Source organism: Equus quagga, chromosome 9 (genome assembly GCF_021613505.1).
Source record: "Equus quagga isolate Etosha38 chromosome 9, UCLA_HA_Equagga_1.0, whole genome shotgun sequence".
NCBI classification, from domain to species: Eukaryota; Metazoa; Chordata; class Mammalia; order Perissodactyla; family Equidae; genus Equus; species Equus quagga.
In genome coordinates, this window is record NC_060275.1 from 61,124,683 (window position 1) to 61,147,904 (window position 23,222).

Sequence of the window (23,222 nt, forward strand, 5' to 3'; positions counted from 1 at the left end):
GTGCACATCGCTGGGGCCTCTTCCTCATCTTGTAAGGACACCAGTCACACTGGATTAGAGCCCATGCTAAGGGCCTCATTTAATGTAATCACCTCTTTAAAAACCTAATCTCCAAATACAGTTACATTTGGGGGCAGAACCTCAACACATAGATTTGGGCCTGGAGGAGGGGGGACACAATCCAGTTCGCAACAGATGGTCTATTCAACAAATCGGACTGGGACTTTTGGATATACAAAAATAAACTAATAAACTTAGGCTCTTACCTTACACCATATACAACAATTAACTCAAATGAAACCTGAACCTAAATGTAAGACATTTAGGAGGAAAGTAAACGTGAAACTTTTAGGAGAAAACATAAGAGAAAAATCTATCTGATCTTAAGATATAATACCAAAAGCATGCTCCATAAAAGAAGAAAATGATTAGTTGGTTTCTCTACCAGACACTGGTCTAAGCTCTTTACACACTGTCTCTCACTTAATTCTTCTAACAGCATTATGACATGAGTCGTGTTCTCTTCATTTTAAGACAAAGAAACTGAGGCTCAGAGAGGTCAAGTAACTTGAACAATGTCATATAGTCAGGAGGTGCTGAAGTCAGAAAGCAATTACTAAGCATGCTAACAGCAACCTTCCTATTGGGCAGATTGCAGAGCAGAATTACAACCCACACCCTAATACTTCCATAGAATTAAAAAATATTTTCTAAAGCTGAATACAATCAAGTCTTGGTTTGGGAATCTATTTTGAGTATCTCCAAGCTGAACTATCCAAACTTCCAGCTTTCAGTTGTGGGATGTTCCTTGATGTGGTTCTTGCATAGTCTACAGGGAGACATCTCAAGGGCCAGCTAGGTAGATAACTTGAAAACAAAGTTAAAAAAAATCTTTCATGGGAAATAAATCACTTTTACTTTTGCCAATTTGAAATACAACCTTTCAAAATTTATTCTAAAATTTGTGATTGACCTTTTGTGATTTTTTAAAAAATGTATTACGTGCCAGTCATATAATCAGTGGGCACCAAAAGTTTGATAAATATAGCCCATACAAGGGGAGGTATGAGCCCCAGGAAGTTGAGCACAGATGTTGCCAGAGGGATGGTAGACAGGAGAGCAGCAAAACCACAGAGCACTGAGCAGAGCAAAGCAGAAGGGATGAGAACAGAGGCGCCAGGGACTCGGCACCCTCTGGATTTTCCTTCATAGAAAGAGAAGCCAGAGAGGTCCTTCCGTACCTCTGCAATAATCCACTTCTCCCAGGCCCAAGGTTAAAACTGAACTTGATATATCGCACAGACTACTATGAAGAATAATCTACAAAAATTACCATGATGTCATCTATTGGTATCCATACCTTTAAATTATAGGTTGGCATTTTAGTTTATTAAGAAGCTCCTTCAGAGGTATTAAAAATCTGTTTACTCTTAGTATTGATTTTTTGATAAATATATTATCCAGCGAGGTTATATGCAGTGATTTCTCTGGAAAAGGTGACATTTACTCAATGATATTTACTTTACTGACTTAAGTAGCAATATATGCTCATATATCTTGCTATATCTGGGACATTATCTTTGCAGAGTTAAAGTCAGAGAATATCTGTTTTATAGAAATATTTCGGCACGGTTAATAACATAAAGCTTAAGAAGGACTCTAGGTGTGTAAGATCTACTAGTTATGAATTAATTCTTCACTGACTTTAAATCAATATGCCATAAAGTTAAAGTTAATTCTCAAAACTTATTTTAGTCAATTAACTGGATGTTTTAAAGATAGCATTCCTTCAAAGACAAAAGAAAGCCATCATTATATTCAATTTCAAGTAATTTCCTCTTATAATAATTTACCAGGACCACAGCCTTTTCTTAAATGAAATTCTCCAAGGCCAAGTGTGGCAGAGGCTGCAAACCAATCACTAAATGTTCTTCTTCCTCCTGGGCACCACGTAAAGGAGCCCCCACTGCCCTTGCAGGTTGTAGGGACCACATGACTTCGTTCTCTCCACTTCCAAATCTGGTCCATAGACAGCCCCCACCTCCCACCCACATTCCCCACAGACTTTCTCTTTTGCCGTCTAAGATGATGTCTACAAGAGGGCAATCCTGCACACATGCTAAAGATGGCAGTCCTTCTCAGCCTGGACGTTTGTGTGGGACAGGGTTCCCACTCTAGACTATCATATGAATGGAAAATAAAGGTCTACAGTGTTAAGGCGCTGAAATTTGGGGATTTATTTGTCCAAGTCTCTAGTACATTTTTGTATTCTATAAATTTTTAACAAAAACAAAGAGCTTCATTTTCTTTAAAAGCTCTTTAATCTTAAAATAAGGATCTAGATCACAGGACCTATTGAATTTGGATGTATCATATTCTCAGAATTCATTCAATAAGTCAATAGACATTTGTGGAATAATCATTTCATTTGCTCTTACAAAGACAAAGTAAGTGAAAATGTCTCCCATGAATGGAATTAATTATTTAGCTTGGAAAACAACCTATTTGTAAACTGCATCTTCAAATTATAGAGAAAGCCTAACAATACAAAAATATGATAAACTACCAGCTCCTTAAATAACAATGCATTTGGTTACAATTGGGTTTTTTATGTATTTGTTTGATTGGTGAGTTGTTTTTTGTGTTTATTTTTGTTAACCAATTTTCATCTCCAATTCTTAAGTGTTAGCAGCTACTCCCATGACCCACCTCAGGTCGTCATCTTTCTTTCCTTTTTAATTTACTGGAAGATAACTCATCAGCTTAGAAAGCACTGAACTTAGGAATTTGAAAAACAGTCATTTTTTCCCCATTGATAAGTAGAAGTAGCAAGAAGGGCAAGAAACGCAACAAATGACATGACTTTAAAGGGCTTCGCAACAATTAGTATTTTTGAAAGGTTTAGTTGAAATTGTCAAAGATGAAGTCTTAGAGTACTCTTCTTTAACTCACCTAAGCAGAATGGTATAAGTGTTCAAGGAAGAAAGGAAAACAGTCACTTAACTCAGAAGACCCCTTGAAACTAAGATTGCTTTAAAGTTCCTCTCTTTGTGTTAGTGGGTAAGTAAAGAGGCAAATGAAGACAACCTCTCTCTATTTCCTACGCTGACCTCAGAAAAGCTGTGACCAAAGTTTACCACACTGGCTGAAAAAAGATCTGCCCTCTGGGATTTACTCTGCATCAAAACATGGGCCTGCTGTGGCCTAGGATTCAAATCTGCTCCCCTGGAGCTCAGGGGGTTCCTCTGCTCTTTCCTTTGCTGTGGATATGTCACTAATGAAAATATTGCTGTTATCTACTGAGGAAAGTCACTAATGATAAAGACCTTATGAAATGCAAGAATGAGTAAGAACTCTGAACCAAACCAAAGGAGAGGAGGGAGAGAAGTGCAGAAGGCATATTCAGAATTAGCTCATTCCCAACTAGAGAAGCACAGCAGTGTCACCTGGGGCAAGAAGCGCACCCTCCAAGAAAAGAACAAAGAATTACACGTCTCCATCTGCTGGGGGACTTAAGGAATTAGCCAAATTAGAAAGTGTGACTTGGCAGAATGCTTATTTAAAATCCTATTAAAGATAAATTAAATAAGAAAAGAAAATACTACCCCATTTCAGGGATAAGAAAGTGTGACTGGCCCTATCAGTCACAACTATATACTTTTGTTACTTAAAGTTTGAAATGAAACAAATAACATGCCATTTCTCTTTTCAGTGTCAAGGTAAATAATGTATGAACCCAATACAGGCATTTTATAAGGAGGTACCCTCTCTCACTGAAGGCAGCCCCTATTCCACACGATTCTACTGGAGAAAGAAGCAGGCTGTATGCCAGCTACAGCAGATGGGCAGATGGCCACTTCCTGCTCTTGATCACATCTATTAAATCTTCTTAGGAAGCCTAGATAAAGGGTTCTCAGCCTATGGGGGACTCCAAATAATGGACTCTCTAAAGGGAGTCCCAGGCTTCAGAAGCCACCATAATGGTTAGGCAATTTGTAGACGAAATTAATCCTTGGTGAGTCTTTGCCCCTTCATGAATTTAGTTTTCTTTTCTTCCATTCAGTGCATTATTCTATTTTAATACTTGGTCTTTCTGTCAGGTAAAGCATCATGTCCCTATGCTTGGGTCATCTGTGCTGTTCTTTATTTCTTAGGATACAAACATTGCCTGCCCACAGCAGGTGCTTCATAAGTATTTACTGAAAAAAGGAGAAAAGGTCCTAGCACTAGAAAGGGCTAGAAAGGTCATCTGCTCCATTTTCCTCAAGCTTAAATATTAACTGTCTATAATAGTTGGACAAATCTATAAAGTTCACCAGATTCCCTTGCTAACACTTTCCATGACTATATTAATATTAAACTCAGAAAATGTTTATCTATCATGCCTTTTAAATATTAGCAAGTTCTGTTAGAACCCCTATCTTTGGAAATAAACGTGTTACCTTTCATAATGGGACTATTGATGGGAGGTGTGTGACTGGTAAGTTCACCCACAGGATTTGTTAGCAGCTCACACACAATCTCTATCAGGCACAGTTCCCACGTTTTCCTGATAATGTTCAGCCATCTTTATACCATTTTGTCACTATACATTTCATGATAAAGGGGGTTGAAATTATTTTACCCTGACATATATATGACAGTTCCACAGTTACTGAATGAATTTATACAGGCTTGCCCAGATATGAATAAGTTTAAATAATTCACTCTAGCCAAGCTTCTGCTGTCCTGAAAGCTATACCCAAACAATTTCAAATAGATGAATCTTAATCCTACTTTCAAGTTTTTCTAGAGCATGAGACTTCAGAAACGCAACCTTCATAGAATTAGTAGTACTCACACTTAATGTGGCTTTATACAATGTAATTTTATGTGTATTATTTCATTTAAACTGGGTATTTATTAGTATAAAGATGGAATACATTTCAATAATAGAAACGGACTATTTATATTGTCTTTATTCAAAAAGAAAAAGTGAATTACGACACTCAGGGATATCCTTTTGCAATGTTTCCAAAATCTTTTCCCTGTTTTCTTTTCCTTCCAGACTCCTCTGAGCCTTTAACTGTAAATCATCAAGGTAGGCATCTCCCTTAAGATGGTCTAGGTCCAGTTCTCAAAGTGTCTTCCAGGGACCCGGAAATTCCTGAGGCCCTTTCAAGGAATCCCATAGGTCAAAACTGTTTTCATGATGATAATATGACATTATTATTCCCATTTTGCTCTGAATTACTAACAAGTGTACACCATTGCTCTGATGGCTAATAGAATGTATGCTCTGTTTTAAAAATTTCTCAGTTGTAATTTCTAACCCAGAAAATGTAAATAGATATTACCCACCTGAACAAAAAGCCCTTTGGATGTTTCAAAAAAAACTTTTTGAAGAATATAAAGGGATCCTAAGACCAAAAAGTTTGAGAACCACTCAACAACCCACCCCAAAATCTCAGTGGCATAATACAAGGAAGTCTGTCTCACTTAGGCACAGGGATCTGCAGTCAGCTGAGAGTGTGTGTGTGTGTGTGTGTGTGTGTGTGCATGTGTGTGTATGTAGGGTCAGGAGAAGTCACTGCTGCATTTCCTCACTCAGCTACTCAGGCTTAAGCATTTCAAGGCTTGCTCAATCTCCAAGGCACGAAAAGGGGAGAGAACATGGGGAATCCTGTACTGGCTCTAGAAGTCTCTGCCTGAAAGTGACACATGTCACTCCTACTCACATTTTACCAGCCAAATGAGATGTGGCCACATCTCAATCAAAGGGGACAGAGACACACCATCCTCACACGTTTCCAGGAGGTGAAAGCTGAAAGCAGTTATTCAACACTACTAAGTACCACAAGGGCTATCTCTTCAAGCAGCTAATCTCTTCCCAGCATCTTTTCCCTAAGTTATTCGCCCTCACAACCAAGTATTCATGAGGCCTCACAAAACACATTTTTGGAAGTGTGGAGAGATGGTATTTAAATATGACACATACATGTTCACATATTTAAAATTTTCTTTCAAAACAATTGAGAAACATCAAATCTAAACAAAATATATTATGGTAAACTCTTGCCAAAGCTAGTATATACTGCTATTGTGTAAAACGGGCTTTCTCAAAGCCTTTGACCGACATGTAAAACCAATTATTTATAATAATTTGTGCCATTAACAAATGTCCAACACCTTTCCATAGGAGCAAGACCCAGATCGATTCAAATAAATTAACATTCCTGTCTGAACTGGCTCATCCAGCCCAAGTAACAAATTCATACGTCAAGGGTGGGCTGACCCAATGACCCACCTGCTGAAAAATACAAACTGTATCATTTTGTTTTCCACATAACAAGTATTGATTGCAATGTTAGAAAGGTCAATTGTCATCAGCTCATTCACTGACCTGCTGGCAAATTGCAGCCTGTCACTCCACGGTGAGCCAGAACCATCAGGAGGAACTAAGACATGGTGTGTTTATAGAGTACAATTGGGGAGGTGACACCATTTTCACAAGATGTATGTTTAACAGGGTGAGTGTCACAGTCAACAGAGAGGGAAGGAGGAAGTGGCATGAAAAGGAACGACTGTAAGAGAGATTTCATAATTTCCCAGGATGACTACCAGAAACTTTATTGATTTATATGTGCTTTAAAATGCACTGGATCAAACCCAGTCTGTTTCTAAGTCTTATGCCAAGGGTTTCAATATTTTGTGCATTTTCTATGGTTAACAGAATAAATACCAAAAATATCTATGAGTAACAAAATAAATACAAAAAATAGCAAGTTCCCCAGAAGGAGAAATAAAATTAAATAAAATTTAGGAGAAATAAAATTAAGAAACAACCCCATATTAGACAACCTAAATCAGACAAGATGGGTCCTTTGAGAAACACATTTTCAGTGGCATCCCCTCTAGGAGGACCACTATGTTCATATGCTACCCACAGATCCTATTCAGACACTTCCTGCTGCATAATCAGTGTCTCAACTTGTCCACTCGCCAGAGGGAGGCATTATGATTGTCCAGCTGACAATTAATTAAATAGCCACAAGTATTTCTCTTTCACCCACTTAAGCTTTTAAATATCACTTTAAGATATAATTTATCATAGTCTACTAGAATAAAATATCAGTCAACTATGCATTAAAGACTACTTATTTAAAATAATGATCTGCACAATCATTTCATGGAGTTTGCCAAGAAATTCTGTATGATTTTTTTCTTTATTCAGCCCCATATTACAGACAGGATACAAATGAATGCAAGCATGCATCCAAAAATAAAATTTAATAATTCCTTATGTGTTTTCTTACAAAGTTTCAGCTAGCCACCAAGATATCTACCAACAGGATAAAGATCTTTATACTTGATACACCCACTGAGGCATAAGACCACAGCGTGTAGCATTTGTCCTATTTTAGGAAGTCCTAAAATTACATCCCTAAAGTTAGTCGCTCTAAATTAGTCCATAACCTCCACTAAACCTCTCCAGTAAAGACCAAGGAATCACCCCAATATGCTCAGAAAGGGAAGACATGGGTCCACCTAGGTTTTTAAAATATAAATACTTTCAATGCAATTTGACAGGAGAGCATTTTGCCTCAAATGCATCAGAGGATAAGAATCACACTGGCATGGCCCCAAGTTGGTGTACCTCACTCATGTGTCTTTCATTTCGCCTCATAGATAGCAAATTTTGCTCAGTTTCAAAACTAAAGTTTAAAAAGTAGTATAATAAATACTTACATATACTTCACCTAGACTTAACAATTGTTTACATCTTGCCACACTTGCACACACACTCTCTCTCTTAACACACACACAATTTTTTTCTGCACAGACATCCAGACACTTACCCCTAAATACTTTCACATGAATCTCCCAAGAACAAGGGCATTCTCCTACACATTCTTAAGTTTTGTGGTACTTATTCACTAACCAACTTTCCTTATTACATCTTTTCCTAAAAATCTCTTATGAGGAATTTTGAGTTTTCCTCTAGAAGTAGTCAAATAATTTCTTTTTTCCTCCCTTTTCCAGAAAGCAACGATTACCTCCTTGCTTAGCATCCTTCACCAACTTGGGAAGGCCTCTGAGAGTCTTCTCTCCAGTGCTCACCTCCGCCCCTTCCCCTCCCCAGCCTCTGCAGTTCCCTGTTGGCAGTTTCCTGACACTGCAGAGTCAGAGCAGCCATGTGAGTGCACGTGCTTTTCCACCCTCCACCCACTGCTTGGGACAGCAGGCTCACTCTGCCGGGCGCGCCCACCTGTTCAGCCTCACTTCTCACGCTCTCATGGCCCCTCTTGGGGAGCCGCCTCCTCCCAGAGGCCTTCCATGCACCCTCACCCACCAGTCTCTGTCTGGTCCCTACAAGAGCACTGGCCACACCACTTCTACAGCTCCTGGAAGACTGGGCGCAGTTCATCACTACATCCCCAGTGCCCCAGTGCCTCACACACAGCTGGTGCTACAAGAGAGGACTTCCATTTCTTCCTGGTCTTCAGGCAAAAAGAATAATTCAGGCTTAACCATTTCTTTTTCTGTTTTTTTTGGAACTTTTTTTAATGGTCATGTTTCCTTAATGGCGATCTTTTTTAAAAAATTTATTTTATTTGAGGTCATATTGACATATTGTGTAAATTTCAGATTACATTATCATAAATTATTGGTAATCTTTTTTTTCAAGTAATGTTATTGAGATCATAATGGTTTATAACATTGCATAATTTGGGTGCTCATTATTGTTAATCAATTTCTGAATACACTTCATAGTGCTCACCCCCCCTGTAGTCTAATTTTCATCTATCACCATACATATGTGGCCCTTTATCCTTTTCGTCCACCCCCCAAGCTCTTTCCCCTCTGGTAACCACTGAACTGTTCTCTTTGTCCATGTATTTGTTATCTTCCACATATGAGAGAAATCATGCAGTATTTGTGCTTCTCTGTCTGATATATTTTGCTTAACATACTCTCAAGGTCCATCCATGTTGCTGCAAATAGGACAATTTTGTCTTTTTTATGGCTGAGTAGTATTCCACTGTATGTATATACCACATCTTCTTTATCCATTCATCTGTAGAAGGGCACTGGGTGGCCTCCACATCTTGGCTGTTGTGAAGAATGCTGCAATGAACGCAGGGGAACATAAATCTCTTTGGATCACTGATTTTAAGTTCTTCGGATAAACAACGAGTTGTGGGATAGCTGGGTCATATGGTATTTCTATTTTTGATTTTTTAAGAAATCTCCATACTGTTTTCCATAGTGGCTGCACCAGTTTGCATTCCCACCAGCAGTGTATGAGGGTTTCCTTTTCTCCACACTCTCTCCATTTGTCGTTTTTTGTCTTGGTAATTATAGCTATTCTGACTAGTGTAAGGTGATATCTCTTCATAGTTTTGATTTGCATTAGTGATGTTGAACATCTTTTCACGTGTCTGTTGCCATCTGTATATCTTCCTTGGAAAAATGATTGTTGATATCCTCTGCCCATTTTTTGATCGGGTTGTTTTGTTGTTGTTGTTGAGTTGTATCAGTTCTTTATATATTTTAGAGATGAACCCCTTGTCTGATAAATGATTTGCCAATATTTTTTCCCAGTTGGTGGGTTGTCTTTTCATTTTGTTGATGGTTTTATTTGCTTTGTAGAAGCTTTTTAGTCTGATGTGGTCCCATTTAACTTTTTCTTTTGTTTCCCTTGCCTGAGTGGACATAGGATTCGAAAACATGTTGCCAAGACCAATACCAAAGAAGGTACTACCTATATTTCTTCTAGGAGTTTTATGGTTTCAGGTCTTACATTCAAATCTTTAATCCATTTAGAATTAATTTTTCTGTATGATGCAAGATAATGGTCTACTTTCATTCTTTTGCATGTGGCTGTCCAGTTTTCCAAACACCATTTATTGAAGAGACTTTCCTTTCTCCAATGTATGTTCTTGGCTCCTTTGTCAAAGATTAACTATGCATAGGTGTGTGGTTTTATTTCTGGCCTTCCAATTCTTATCCATCGATCTGCTTGTCTGTTTTTGTGCCAGTACCATGCTGTTTTGATTATTATAGCTTTCTAGTACTTTTTGAAGTCAGGGATTGTAAGCCTTCATCTTTGTTCCTTTTCTCAGGATTGCTTTGGCTATTAAGGGTCTTTTGCTGCTCCATATAAATTTTTGGATTCTTTGTTCTATTTCTGTGAAGAATGTCATTGGGACTCTGATTGGGATTGCATTGAATCTGTAGATTGCTTTAGGTAGTATGGACATTTTAACTATGTTTTTTCTTCTGACCCATGAATATAGAATATCTCTCTGTTTCTTTATATCTTCTTCAATTTCTTTCAATGATGTCTTATAGTTTCCAGTGTATAGGTATTTCACCTTTTTGGTTAAGTTTATTCCTGGGTATTTTATTCTTTTTGTAGCGAGTGTAAATGGGATTGTATTCTTGATTTCTCTTTCCGCTAGTTCATTGTTAGTGTATAGAAATGCAACTGATTTTTCTAAATTGATTTTGTATCTTGAAACTTTGCTGTAGTTGTTGATTATTCTGGTGGATTTTTTAGGGTTTTCTATATATAGAATCATGTTATCTGCAAATAGTGAAAGTTTCACTTCCTCCTTTTCAGTTTGGATTCCTTTTTCTTGCCTAATTGCTCTGGCCAATACCTCCAGTACTATGTTGAATAGGAGTGGCAAGAGTGGGCACCTTATCTTGTTCCTGTTCTCAGAGGGATGGCTTTCAGTTTTTCACCATTAAGTATAATGTTGGCTGTGGGTTTGCCATATATGGCCTTAATTCTGTTGAGGTACTTTCCTTCTACATGCATTTTATTGAGTTTTTATCATGAATGCATGTTGGACAGTGTCAAATGCTTTCTCTGCATCTATTGAGATGATCATGTGATTCTTATTCCTCATTTTGTTAATGTGGTGTATCACATTGATTGATTTGCAGATGTTGAACCATCCCTGTGTCCCTAGAATAAATCCCACTTGATCATGGTGTACGATCCTTTTAATGTATTGCTGTATTCAGTTTGCCAATACTTCATTGAGGATTTTTGCATCTAAGTTCCTCAGTGATATTGGCCTGTAGTTTTCCTTTTTTGTGTTGCCTTTGTCTGGTTTTGGTATCAGGATAATGTCGGCCTCATAGAATGTGTTAGGAAGCATTCCTTCTTCTTCACTTTTTCAGAATAGTTTGAGAATAGGTACTAAATCTTCTTTGAATGTTTGGTAGAGTTCTCCAAACAAGCCATCTGGTCCTGGACTTTTGTTTTCTTTGGAGGTTTTCGATCACTGTTTCAATCTCTCTACTTGTCATTGGTTTATTCAGACTCTCTCTTTCTTTTCTTGACTCAGTTTTGGGAGGTTGTATGAGTATAGGAATTCATCCATTTCTTCTAGGTTATCAAATTGGTGGGCATATAGCTTTTCATAGTATTCTCTTATAATCCTTTGTATTTCTGCAGTATCTGTTTTAATTTCTCTCCTTTCATTTCTAATTTTATTTATTTGAGCCTTCTCTCTTTTTTTCTTGGTGAGTCTGGCTAAGGGTTTGTCAATTTTGTTTATCTTCTCAAAGAACCAGCTCTTAGTTTCATCAATCCTTTCTACTGTTTTTTTAGTCTATATTTCATTTATTTCTGCTCTGATTTTAATTACTTCCCTCTTTCTGTTGACTTTGGGCTTTGTTTGTGCTTCTGTTTCTAGCTCTGTTAGGCGCATTTCAAGATTATTTGAGATTTTTCTTGCTTGTTCAGGTGGGCTTGTATTGCTATGAATTTCCCTCCTAGGACTGCTTTTGCTGGATCCCATAAGAGTTGGTATGTTCTATTTTCGTTTTTGTTTGTCTTCAGGTATTTTTTAACTTTTATTTTGATTTCTTCATTGATCAAATGGCTGTTCAATAGCATGTTGTCTAGTCTCCACATATTTCTGACTTCCCCCATTTTTTTCTTGTGGTTGATTTCTAGGTTCACGGCATTGTGGTCAGAAAAGACGGTTGGGATGACTTCAATCTTCTTAAATTTATTGAGGCTTGCCTTGTTTCCCAACACATGGTCTATCTTTGAGAATGATCCACGTGCACTTGAGAAGAATGTATCTTCCACTGTTTCTGGATGGAATGCTCTCTATATATCTATTAAGTCCATCTGATCAAATGCTTCATTTAAATCTACTATGTCCTTATTGATTTTTGTCTGGATGATCTGTCCATTGATGTAAGTGGGGTGTTGAGCTCCCCTACTATTACTGTGTTGCTGTTAATTCCTCCCTTTAGATCTGTTAATAATTGCCTTAAGTACTTTGGTGCCCCTGTGTTAGTTGCATATATATTAACAAGTATTATTTCCTCTTAGTGGAATGCCACTTTTATCATTTTACACTTCCCCTCTTTTTCTCTCATTGTCTTTTTTACCTTGAAGTCTACTTTGTCTGATAAAACTATGGCAATACCTGCTTTCTTTTGTTTGCCATTATCTTGGAGTATTGTCTTCCATCCCTTCACTCTAAGCCTGTGTTTGTCTTTAGAACTGAGATGTGTTTCCTGGAGGCAGCATAGTGTTGGCTGTTGTTTTTTAATCCACCCAGCTACTCTGTGTCTTTTGATTGGAGAATTCAACCCATTTACATTTAGAGTGACTGTTGGTATATGAGGGCTTAATACAGACATTTTATCTCTTGTTTTCTGGTTGTTCCATGTTTACATTGTTTTTCTTCCTTTGTATTTCTGACTGCCATTTCATTTTAGTGGTTTTTTGAGGGGATTTTCTCAGTTTTCTCACTTTTTATGAATTGTAGCTCTACTCTGATTTTTTGTTTAGTGCTTACCATGAGGATTGTACGAAAGATATTGAAGATGAGATAATCCATTTTCTCAGTCTCTTACCTCCATTAACCTAAGCAGATTCCTTCCCTTTCTTCTCCCCTGCTGAGTAATTGCTGTTACAAATTGCTCTGTTTTTAATGTTGTAAGTTTGTGACTAAGTTGCAGTGTTTATCATTAATTTTGGTGCTTTCTTTCCGTTTCTCTTTTAAGTTGTGATTCAGCATTTGTCTTCCTGTTCTGGTAGAAAGCTGCAGGTTTCTGATCATGTCTGTCTATGTATTTTCTTGCACAGAGCGTTGTAGACCTTTGCCTTTTTGTTGCTGTTGTGAGAGCTTCTTTAATTATTTCTTGTAGGGGAGGTCTAGTGGTGATGAACTCCCTCAGCTTTTGTTTATCTGGGAAAGCTTTTATTTCTCCATCATATCTGAGGAAAGTTTCACCAGATAGAGTATTCTGGGCTGAACGTTTTTGTCTTTCAACATTTTGAATATATCATTCCATTCTCTCCTAGCCTGTAGGTTTTATTCTGAGAAATCTGCTGAAAGCATAATAAGGATTCCTTTGTAGGTTATTTTCTTTTGCCTTGCTGATCCTAGTATTTTTTATTTGTCCTTGACTTTTGCCATTTTTACTATTATATCCCTTGGAGAAGGTCTTTTAGCATTGATGAAATTAGGTGTTCTATTAGCTTCATTTATTTGTAAATCCAGAACCATCTCCAGGTTTGGGAAGTTCTCAGAAATTATTTCTTTGAACAAGGTCTCTGTTTACTTCTCCCCCTTTTCTCTTTCTAGAATACATATAATCCTTATGCTGCTTTTCCTAATTGAGTCAGATATTTCTCTAAGAATTTCTTGATTGTTAAAACATTTTAGTTCTGTCTCCTCCTCTACCTGTAGAATTTCTACATTTTTATCCTCTAGGTCAATAATTCTTTCCTCCATAAAATCAGTTCTATTTCTTAAGGATTCTAGGTTATTTTTTATTTCATTGTGTTTTTCATATCCAGAATTTCTGCTTGATTTTTTTTTTTTTTTTTTTAGTTTCAATCTCTCTGGTGAAGAGACTCACTTTATTGCTGAGCTCCTTGAATTGTCCTTCCATGTTTTCTTGTAAGTTGTTGAGTTTCCTTATGACAGCTATTTTGAATTCTCTGCCATTCAAGTTGTAAATTTCTGTGCCTTAGGTGTTGGTTTCTGGAGAATTGTCATTTTCCTTCTGTTCTGAATTGCTGCTGCAGTTTCTCATGGTGTTAGATGAACTAATCTTTTACTGGGGCATTTGTGGTATTCTTAGTTTGAAGATTCCACCTGGTACTGCTAGGGGGAAGCAGGAGCAGAGTTTCTGGCCCCACCACATCTGCTGGAAGCTGTGTGAGTATTATGGGTGCTTTCCCCAGCCTGGGGTATCTTCAGGCACTTGTGTGGACTGTACTTGGTGGGTGGGGCTTCCTTGCCAGCAAGGGAGAGCTTGTCAGAGCTAGGGAAAATCCTTGGCCCCGCAGGGGCACTATGGGCTCCCCTTTCCCACCAGGAAAGTGATCACCAGCAGGCTAAAAGCTGCCACTGCCTCTTCCCTCAGCTGGCTGCACATATTCCCTCTTTGGGGGCTCAGCAGCACTATGAGTGTTCACATGGCCCTGGGTTGTATTCACCCCAGCATGTAGATCTGCTGCAGTCTCTGCTTGAGGTCTGCAGGATCACTGTGCTTGGCAGGTGGGGCTTGGCAGCAGAGGGGCATGGTAGTCTTCCTTCCTCGCCAGGAGAGTAATCACCAGTGTGGGCTAAGGGTTACCACCACCTCCTCCCACGGTCACTCAGGTGCATGCTCCCACTTTTGGGGCACTTAAGCCAGGCTGGAAAGCATTTGTGTGTGTGCACAGGGCTACCAGGGAAGAGCAGGGCATGCTCACCTATCTCTACCACTTCCCGAGGGGGCCAGTCCATCCACCCACAGATGTATAGCTGCATGTGTCTCTCACATGTCCTGTTGTGCTATGTGGGCTTCCTCCATCGGTCAGTGAATGTCCATTTAGTTGTAGTTCAAAAGGGGGAGAGACAAAGGGAACAGTTCACACTGCCATGTTGCTGACGTCACACTTGGGCTTAACCATTTCTTATTTAAATAAAATTCAGATTTCTTGGGCTATGGAAAGTCCCAAAGTTGCTTAAAAGGGAGCCTGCACCTGTGATAATTTGACCTGACACAGGTAGAAGGTGAATGGGATGAACCAGAGCCCCCAGGCCACACAGAATTTTGAAGGCCCTCCCCTTGCTGGGTGTCTGTGCAAGGGCAACTTTAATGGCACCGTTAACCTGCCAGTGGCCGTGCAAGCTAGCTCATCAAGGGCACACTCCAAACCAATCTGACAAAAAGATCCTGCCCTCCATAAAGAGAGGTTGCTGTCTGGCAGCCCTGGACCCAAGTGGCTAGTCTTCCTCAGGCCTTGGGCTTTCTGGTCTTTAGAGAAGTTGTTTTCAAAACAGCTTATCCCCACTCTACCTCCCCTGTGCAGTCAAATAAGGAATCTCCACTCAAAAGACTGAAAGACTGTGCCTGAGTTTCACATCAAAACCCATTGTCTTTTCTCTTGACTCTTATTGCCAAAGTGGGCCCCTCCATCCCAAGCACTTGACCATGCCCATATAATCACTTCCCCATTGCCCCATCACTCTGAACCTCGCCTCTCCCACCTCTTGCCCCCTCTACTCAGATTTTGAGAGATTTACAATATCTGTCATGATTGGCTGCCTGTTTATTCCATTACTTGGCTTCACATAACTCTTATGACGTCATCTGGTACAATTTCACAGGAAATCAAGCAATAAATAAACCTATTTTAAAAACATTTATATACACAGGCTCATTTGTATATTTTTAAGCAAATACTTAAAAAAATAGCTAGCCACTATTCTTACTTTTTGTAACAGTTTCCAATCAGCCTAGACAGGAATTTAGAAAAAAACTGAAGAAGAACACTTCTGAACACTGAATATAAACTATAAAAATAAATACTCATAGACAATATACTGTCCCCTTGAAACACTTAACTATTAAAAATCAGGACACTTTTCCAAAAAAAAAAAATGATTGCTCTGATCTAGAAAGTCTTTGAAAGATCTTGAAAGTCTATAAAAACTGAATCACTGAAAACATTATGCCAAGGGAAATAAGGCAGACACAAAAGGACAAATAACCTATGATTCCACTTATATGAAGTACCTAGAATAGTTATATCCATAGAGACAGGAATTAGGATTGTGGTTGTCAACGGCAAGGGGAAGGAAGAATGGGGTGTTAGTGTTTAATGGGTGCAGAATTTCAGTTTGGTAAGATAAAAACTTCTGGGGATGGATGGTGGAGATGGTTGCACAACAATGTGAATATACTTGATGCTACAGAACTGTAGTCTTAAAATGGTTAAAATGTAACTTTTATCTTATGTGTTGTCACCTCTGAGTGGAGCACATTGTTTACACCCATGTTAAAAAGAGGCTACCCAGAGCCCTATGCTGTTTAACTAAGAACTCCCCAAGATCACTGATCTGAAATGGTTTTTTCTCATTATCATCTGAAATTATTTTTCTAAATTTTGTAACTTAGAAACTGCTGACAGAATGTAACTCCAGTCCAATTTCTTTCACTGTGTCTCATCATTCACTCTTCAAAAGCTAACTGGAAACCCATTCTCAGCCTCACCAAGGTGATCTGAATTAAGACACAGGGAGTGAGAATGTTCATCGATGACCATCTTACATCTGGATGCCAGGCAGGCACCCCACTGGGGACACTTGAATGAGACACTCAAGGACAATGAAACTTTTCATTTCCTGAGTTCATGGACTAGAAATCTTCAGGATCAACTAAAATAATGCCAAATACAATGATCCCTCCCCAAAATAATTTTAAGTTTTACTTTTTATTATAAAGGTATACTTGATCATAAAGGAAATGTGTGAAATAGAAATGATAGGGCAATTATCCCAAATCCTACTGTCCTGACAAAAAACATTGTTGGTATTTTAATGGACTTCTTTCAGCTTGTTTTTTTAACACTTTCAAAAATCATATGAAGACCTGTATTTTCTGTTTCTTGCTTGGTATCATTTAGAAGAGAAAATAAAAACTTAGCATGAACTGCCCACTTCACAGAGAGTCCAAATTAAGCTAAGAGATGAATTCATACCAAATTGCTCCTAAAAAATTACTTAATAATAATAAAAGGAGTGCATTTCTTGAACCTTGTGCTGGGCCAGGTACCAGGCTCAGCTGCTGAGGTGGATTATTTTGTCTCACCTGATCAAGAACTCAATGAGGCAGGTTCTAAACGCTTTTCCATGGCTTTGGAAAGTCTCCTTTGAGACTGACTGCCTCACTCCCTCAGGCGGAGCTCACCCCTGCCTCAGTCTTTGCTCCTGCTCTTCCCTCTGCCCACATCACTCAGCCTCCACGGCCTCCTTGCCGCTGCCCGGATCCTAGTCTTTGCTCATGGACAGCTTCTTCAGAGAGGCTGTCCTTGTCTGTAACTCCCACCACTCACTAAGCCCTTATCCTGATTTAGTTTGTCTTCACAGCCTTTCGTACGTCCCGCCATCACCGTATATGTCTCTCTGCTTATTGGCTGACTGCCCACCTCCTCCACCAGATACAGTCAGCAAGAGGAGGAGGCTCTACTACTGCAGCCCCAGCACCAGCAGCCAGGCCCAGGGTGGCACTCCACAAACACACATTACCAACACTTGACAGACGAGGATACTGAGAAACTGAGAGCTGAAGAGCCTGCCCAAGATCAACAGCTATGAAGCAATCTGACCCAGGTGGGGCCTGCAGCCCCCACAGTGGAGAGTCCTCATGTTCATTTTGAGAAGATCCAAATAGGTGCCACCTGGGATGAAGACTGTTCCCCTTCACTAGGCACATGTGCTCCCGTGGAAAGATCAAGGCACTTAGAAGGGCAAAAATGGAGGCTATTTCTCTCATGTCTAGGTCTGGGGCAAGTTTAACTTCTCTGAACATCAGTCTCCTAAGGTATAAAACACAGATAATGCCACCCAATCTGTCAGAGTCAAAATGGGGATCAAATGATACAGAGCAAAGAAGCAAATTTCGTCAACTACTAAGAGTCATTCGCATGTACCAGATTACTTTGTTTTATAAGGGAGAACGATGGAAGGTACTGCACTGCCACTTGCCTATGATTCAGACTTTTTGCTCTTTTTTTTTTTTTTAAGGAACAAAGCATACAAGAAAGCTAAATTTGATGCTATAGTGTGCTAAGTCTAATGAACTGAAATTTGTATTACCTTTTAAGTATTCATTTCCAAAAAGTCAATAAATGAGGGAAAGCATAGTCTTATAGGATATAATCTTTCAGCAATCCAAGAGCAATCTTAGCAGACTGAGAACCTAAGGTACACCGGGAGGGTCCCTGATTTGTTCATTCAATGATGAAGCCCAAGCATCTCTAACAATGCCTAACCCATAGCAGGTATTTAATAAATATTTGTTGAATGTTTACAGATTCAAAGAATGAATAAGATAATTAGACAACTGTCTGAATATTCTGTGCCAACATATTACTCACTAAATATACACTGATATTTAAGGAGTAAAAATGACTTTTCAAGCACACGGTCTTCTTTTCTTCATCATGCACTAAGCCCTCCATAAGCCCTGAAGTGTGACTAGATAGGGAAGTCTTCCCGAGCATGAGGAAACTATGCCGAGATGGATGCACCCAAAGAGAAAACTTCAATTTCTTTGTCTATCAATCCACCATCTCTCTCAAATGTGAAACTGACTCTAAACAAACATATGCAGTCATTTTTTCCATTTTTCTGGGTCATCACACTAAGAGTGCATATTGCTTCTCCATCTAGGCACTTCCATCTCTCTGCCTTTCATATGGGCACCCAAAGAAATCATTTAATCCTTTGTTACACTATCTCCATGAAGATCCAGAAACACCACTCAATTTGTAATATGTAAAACTACGATAGGGAAGCTAAATGAGACTTCCACTAGTTGCATGTTACACTGCCTGGAAAAGAACTAAGAGTATTACGTTTTCCCGGCAGTAGCACCCAAATTCACTTAATAATAGCCTTTAGAAGTATGCTATCTTACGGGGATCATGTGGGGTATAAATAAATGTTAACTTTATGAAGAGCAAATGCCTATGATTACAAGCTACCTTTACATTTTAATATCATGGGTGAATTTATTGTTTAACTTTTTTAATAACAAAGGGTCACATTTTCTTATATATAAGATATGGAACTTGTTAAATATCTATTCTATGGAACTGCAGCAGTAAGGTACAAACATTATACTTTCATGAAATATAAAAACATCAACCATTGTCAAACTGTGCAGGTGTTTTTACATCATAAAACACCTATTAATCAATGCTTCTTAGTCTACTCTGATAATTACATGTGGACTGCAGTATATAAAGTGATAGAATACAACACTGCTAACAGAATGTAGCAGGTTATCATGTGGTTAATTATTTGGTTCTTGGGCTCAAAGTAGTAGTCCTTATAATAAAGTTTAAGAAAGTTTCCACTGCTAAGATCAATTGATATGAAATGCAGCAGGCACTTACCAATAAAAGTGAAACCACGTGTGGCATAGATTCACTGTCAAGAAAACCATAGTTCAGAGCTAGTTACAAAAGTATCACCTACTCTAACATAAATGTCAGCTTCAAATACAAACATTTAAACGGCATTTGGTATTTATTTGCCCTAAATATGTATTTCCAGAGCCAATGTCACTCAGAATAGTTATCAAGTCAGCTTGTATAAAGCTCCACACTGTATTTAAATTTTTTCAATGTGGTTAAAAATAACCTCACACATGAAGATACAAAGAAACAACTCCTACACACTGAAGCATCGATTTCAAAAAGGACAGAAGTAAAATTCTAATTACAGCAAATTTAAAAATTAGAGTAAAAATTTTAGTGTCTCACTGCCATAATTTTAAAATTCATCTTGATGGATTATTTGCTTATTAGAATCACAACAGTCCCACAAGGATTTTGGTACTAAATAACAAAAATCATGATGCTTTTTCAATAGACAGCAAATTTATGGGAAAGATAGAGAAAAATCCCTAATCAACACGGTTTTTTCCTCACTAATTTTAATAGCCCAATGCTTGGAGAACATATAATCTGAAAGTGAAAGAAACAGTGAAGTCATGTTTGTACGTTAATAATTATAATATGAATACAAAAAACAGTAACATATAAACTGAGTCCAAAGCAACAATTATATGCTGGAGCCAAAATGGTCTAAGAGAGGGGTCGGCACAATTTTTCTGTAAAGGGTCAGACAGGAAATACCTAGGCTTTGTGGCCCTGACAGCATCTGCTGCAACTACTCAGCTCGGCCGCTGTAGCTTGAAACCAGCCACTGATAATGTTTAACAAATGAGCATGGCTGTGTGCCAATAAAACTGTGATTATGGACACTGAAATCTGAATTTCACGTGTCACAAAATATTACTATTCTTTTGATTTTCTCCAAACATTTAAAAATGTAAAAATCATTCTTAACCTGAAAGTACACAAACACTGGCAACACGCTGGACTGGGCCTGCAGGACACAGTTTGCCAGCCCTCAGTCTAGGGCATCACAGAACCAGGCTACCCAAGCAAGACCAAACACAAATGCATACATGAGAACAAATCCAATAACATTTTGAATAAAGGTTTAAAAAAATTAACCTTCAAAAAGCTATGGTTGTATCTGATTTTGCCACCCATTTATGCTGAGAAATTCATAAAACTAGTTTCTGTTTTAGTGTAAGAGGGCCAGCTTTGGAATCTGTTTTTGAAAGGAATAAATCATGTTACATATATTAACAGAAAGAAGGAGGAGAGGGCCAGCCCGGTGGCGCAGCAATTAAGTTCACACATTCTGCTTTGGCGGCCCAGGGCTTGCCAGTTTGGATCCCGGGTGCTGACCTATGCACCACTTGTCAAGCCATGCTGTGGCAGGTGTCCCACACATAAAGTAGAGGAAGATGGGCACAGATGTTAGCTCAGGGCCAGTCTTCCTCAGCAAAAGAGGAAGATTGGCAGCAGATATTAGCTCAGGGCTAATCTTCCTTAAAAAAACAAAAGAAAGAAAAGAAAGAATGGAGGAGGAATAAGAGGAGACCAAAGAATGGAGGAGAAAATCCATCGAACTAAACAGTATTTAAAACTCACAGCTGTATATACATCTAGGAAACTCAGTGTTAAAGTCCGTACCTTAGGATACTACTATATGCAATTTATAAGGTGATATTTCCTTACTTCCCGCAACAATGCTTCACTGAGTGTTTAACTTCTCACTTCAGGTGGATAGGTCAGCTGGGCACAAGTCCATATCCTTTATAACAAACATATTGGGCTTACAGTAAGAAAATTGCTCTTAGAATACCTCTAATCTATACCACATTTAATCATAAATAGTTTTAGATTGTTCACTAATTGTATTTTTGTAACTTTCTCTCCCTAGTAGATAAATTCCTAGAGAGAACGAATAATTTCTAATAATCCTTCATCTCCCACAGTAATCTGCATCTTGATTAGCATACGCTAGGGCTCTAGGAAAATTTTTTTAATGATTAAAGTTAGTTTAATGAATAGTAGGGAAAAAAATACCCATAATTGCAGTTCTATATTATAGCAAAACACCTGATGGAACAACTATCAATTTTCCAAAATCTCCTCTGGACCCATGCCACGGGCCTGGTGACAGGAGAGAGGGACAGGGCCTTCCCCAGCTCCCTCTAGACCTTCGGGCCCTCCAACCACCCACGGGCCCAACAGCCACTTGTCTGGCAGTGCGGGTTGAGGGCACACCTTCTGTAACTATCAGAAACCAGAGAGAACTGATAAAAGTTTTGGAAGATATAACACTCAGAGATTTTAAGTTACAAAGGCCTAACATTAACATTAATTAGGCCCGATAAGTATTCCATTAGTCAACAGAAGTAGAATAAATTCAAATAGAAGATTTAAATGCCCCCACTTCATTCTTCCAAAGGCAGTCATCACAGGGCAGATATTTGCAAAGTTGCTTCTCCTTTATTCCTTCAATTACCCAAGTGATTGTTCTAGGATATAAGTGGTCTTTGCTCTTTATTGCCATTTTTGTAACGGTCTCTGCTAGGAAGCCATGCTTTCTGTATTTAAAACTCGGACAACTTGGTCTGAGATGGTATTATGGGACATCAGAAAGAAGGAAAAACAAGATCAAGATCGTGACAAGAAGCAATCTCCTCCTCCCCTTTACGGAGGGAGGTGGATCATCGTGTGACAAAAATAGAACCAGTGGAGGCTGAAGAAGATACTGCAATATAGAGGCACATTTGTAAAAGTCAATTTCTCTAAGTCAGCCTTCAAACTAAAGGACCATAATAATGAAACCTACTACCTCGTGTGAAAAATTACAAATTTTTCACCAAATTAGCAGATAACACAGACAGCCCGAGTGCACTCATGTGGAGATATCTCTCAGGACTAAATCTGAGCGCCCTCCACGCTACCACAGACTCAGCCATCCCCAGCGTCTCTGGACACAGGCTGGACCCTTGAGAGAGAAGAGGCGATGACCAAAAGGCCTTGAGGCTGAGAATCCTGTTTGGAAAGGGACAGCTCCACAGGGAGCACTGCCAGCTCTCCTCTGCCCCGTCCCAACAGCGCTGAGAATGAAAGCAGGAAGTGGAAATTGGAAAAACAAGTAAAGCACCACTGATTCAAACACAAGCAATATTCAAAAGCACACACACACGCTTCCAAGAGAAAAAGAGCGACAGAAAAGGGGAATGTCAGCCGTAGGGAAATAACTCAGAGCTAAAGAGGTTTCGAAGTCTGGTAAAGCCATGGTGCTAAGGAGCTCAAGGTTCCTTCCTTTGAAGTCAGAAGGAGTTGAATGTGGGAAGGAGAGGGCAAGAACGTGGTGGGCATCATAATTGTTAAAGCTTAAGAATAACATTAAACTCTACTTCATGTTTAAGAGCTACTTTTATAAGATGACAATGTAATTACTGCTAAATTGAGGTACATTAATGAAGAACTTTATAGTCATTAAAAAGTACAAAAAATGTGTTTTATCAGAAATCCAAATCAGAAAACATGTTTCACAGTTTGAATCCTGAATGGGGCACACTCACCACCCCATTTGTAAAATGAATCTATAAATCTAAATTTTTTTTTTTTTAAAGATTGGCACCTGAGCTAACAACTGTTGCCAATCTTCTTTTTTTTTTTTTCTCCCCAAATCTCCCCAGCACATAGCTGTATATTTTAGTTGTGGGTCCTTCTAGTTGTGGTATGTGGGACGCCGCCTCAACATGGCCTAATGAGTGGTGCCATGTTCACGGCCAGGATTGGAACGGGTGAAACCCTG

The 23,222-nt window shown here is 38.7% G+C and overlaps 1 protein-coding gene across 8 annotated transcripts in view; it reads right to left on the reverse strand.

Moving 5' to 3' along the window:
- The window catches only part of PTPRM (protein tyrosine phosphatase receptor type M), a 773,187-nt gene that overhangs the window by 553,934 nt on the left and 196,031 nt on the right, over nt 1-23,222 (reverse strand). The gene's annotated exons all lie outside the window — the stretch shown is intronic.